The sequence below is a fragment of the Belonocnema kinseyi genome, chromosome 7 (assembly GCF_010883055.1).
Source record: "Belonocnema kinseyi isolate 2016_QV_RU_SX_M_011 chromosome 7, B_treatae_v1, whole genome shotgun sequence".
Taxonomy (NCBI): Eukaryota; Metazoa; Arthropoda; class Insecta; order Hymenoptera; family Cynipidae; genus Belonocnema; species Belonocnema kinseyi.
Genome location: NC_046663.1, coordinates 94,706,390 through 94,709,417, shown reverse-complemented (window position 1 = coordinate 94,709,417; position 3,028 = coordinate 94,706,390). Strand labels below are relative to the sequence as shown.

Genomic DNA, 3,028 nt, shown 5'->3' with positions numbered 1-3,028 from the left:
ACTAATATTGTAGTTTCACTTTACTTTATTACATGCAATGAATACTTGAAAAACGTTAACTATATTAAAATTAAATGGTCTCAAAGATGAAAATTTTTTACGATACAAGTAGCAAACATTTTTATAATAATGTAAAATTAAATATTTCGTTGTTTAGCTAAAACGAGTTATAAATGACTATGGTTTGTTTGTGAAGACTTTTATGAAAAAAAAATGTAAACATATATGTCATCAAATAAAATTTTAGTAACGTTATTTTTTTGCATTGATCAAACTGTACCTCTTAGTATTGATTGTTTGATTATAAATACAGTGGATCAATAAAAAAATTATTGATTACATTTTTAAAACATTAATAATTCAAGATTCTATCAAATACAGGTAGATTTAAGTTTCAGTATAGGAATATTTACCCGCTAACAGTTTTGAAAAATTCGATCGGAATATGTGTCTATACGGTCATGTGTTAGGGGCCCTCAGCCCAGCATTGTCTGTACGTTGAGTCGTATACAATTATATGCGAAAATGTGGTTATTTTGACCAAATGTATTTTCCTTTACCCTTTTATCAGATTTCTTCTCCACATATGCCATGAAACTATTTAGTTAAGTTTACAAAATTAACTATTACATAATTTTTTTAAAAGTTTTAAATGTTTCTTCAGAAGTTTTGTAGAAGTTGTAGTAACGTACTCAGAATTTATATATTTTTTCTGGAGTAAAGGGGCCCCTGACTGCCCAGGGGCCTCGGGCTATAGCCCCACCTAGCCCTATGGTTAATCCGGCGCTGACCCAGGTCTTTTAGAAAATCCAGGTAATTTCCTGTCAATAACTGCAATCGATGATTCTCAACCTTCTGCATGATAGATTTGAAAATGAAGACCTTTATAACTTACTTGTAATTTTAGATTATTTTATGCAAAAAAGCTGTCGACATTCCTATGTCAAAGATATTATACGTATATGAACAGCTGTCAACAATTGTGCTAATCTTCCTGACATCACTTACACCCATTCATCCATGACCGTGAGGTCATGCTGCAATACTCAATATGCCGCGAAATATTTGAGTCGATATTTGATTCTATTATATTAATTTTTAGTTGGCAAATTGTACTATTTCAAGTAAATGAAAAATCAGTCATGCTGATATCAATGGCATGCTAACGGACCGCGACTGTTTCAACTGCGCATGTGCCGAAAAGCATTATTATTGATAGTATATCTTTATTCATTCAAAATAGACCCGCACTTTTTGGCACATGCTCAGTTAGAAAATTTGCTTACAGTAGGCGTATCGATACAAGATCAAGTCAGCCAATGAACGTTGCTGGACCCAAATATTCCGACGATTGGCGGTAGAAATTGGGGCCCCTCTAGAGGGGGACATTCGTGAGCGTACATTTTTAACGACGGGGGACATAGGTGGAAGTTTACTGTATTAATTAACAATTGACATTGTTAATTAAAATTTAGTGGCCTCGCGAATCGCTGGGAGTATCCAGCGTATCCCATCTCGTTGAGTTCAATGGAGTTCGCATAGAAAAACCGACGGCCTCGGTCACGGTGCAGTATATGTGTAACGCGTGGGTGCTGTCCTAATGAGCAATGAAAACTTTGAATTGCGCACCGCCACAGAGTCCACCTCTAAAAATGTAAAAATGTTTTATGTTTTTCTGAGTTGAATTTTAACAGCCATAACTTTAATGCAAAAGTTGCCTACTATTTTTCTGCTTTCGATAAAATTGTCTAAAAGTTTTTCAGCGTTGGCATAGACAACAGGACGTAGTTGCTTTTCTGTATCTTTTGCGCTTTCACAATCAAATTCGTAGACATTCGTTTTGTAAATAACAATCAATTCTTTAGATTTTTCGACAAATGTTCTCGCTCATTTTTAGGAATAGATATTTTCCCAACATCAAACCTAATGAAATTGGTAATTTTTCTCATTTTATTTTGTAAAGCTGCTAGTTTGACTTGAAAATTATCTAAATTATCTTCATCGTTTAAATCGCAATCCATAGATATAAACTTTTTTATGAGTTTTTCAGTAGATTGATTTTTAAAAAAATTTTCTGGCTTTATTTTGCCAAAAATAATTTTTCGACCACATAGGCCACATATTTTTTTTCTATTCTCATGATGAGAACACGGAGGCCGAGGAGTCATTTTGAAAACATAAGTTTCAAAAATCCAACTTGATGAAGAGGTTTGATGGCTTTTTCTGTAGTGCATATGTTACTTCGACATGAATTTTCCTATGACGGCAAAAAGCGGGATACTCAGTCGATTACCAACGAGGATGAAATTTGCCGCACGAGCGTAGCAAATCATACGGGTTGGTAATCTATATATTCCACTTCTGGCGCATGCGCACGATCCTTTTCTAATCACTGCAGGCGGGAACTTGCGACTTTACTCGTTGAGAAGAATCTCAGTAGCAGGGAGAAGGTGTTCCTGGCAAATGCGCAGTTTCAGGGAGAATGGGTAGTTGAGAGAAGTCGGAAAAACGAAGCTATTCAAATTTGCATTATTCATTAAGCCTACTTAATAATTTATCAACATATCAATAAATTCCCGAAAAAAATATATTATCAACAATAAATAATAACTACTTACTCAATTTGTTTGACTTGTAGTCAAAAAACTGATTGTACGTGTGTGCTCAAATGCTCTACTTTGCTCTTCATGAATGCGCATAACATAAATACAAAAACGTCCATACCTTGCGAAACTGATTACTTAAGATTTTCAATTTGACATTTTTTTCGCCTACGAACGATATAGAAACTTTCTGCATTAGCTGATTTTGGATCCATATTTGGACCACTTTTGCATACTTGGGAAACTCCGTGTAGCGAGGAAAGGGGATCTACGGAAGTGAGAATCAAATTTCGATGACGATTTCTTACTTTTAAAATGTCTAGGGGTGATTCCATGCAGGATTTACATTCAAAATTTTAATTGACGCGAATTATTTTTTTTAATATTCTTTGATGAAAAATAAAAGACACGTATTTTTTTATTTC

General features: G+C 34.2%; 1 protein-coding gene across 6 annotated transcripts in view; it reads left to right on the top strand.

Moving 5' to 3' along the window:
- Nucleotides 1–3,028, top strand: part of LOC117176791 (N-acetylglucosamine-1-phosphotransferase subunits alpha/beta) — a 118,074-nt gene that overhangs the window by 48,644 nt on the left and 66,402 nt on the right. The gene's annotated exons all lie outside the window — the stretch shown is intronic.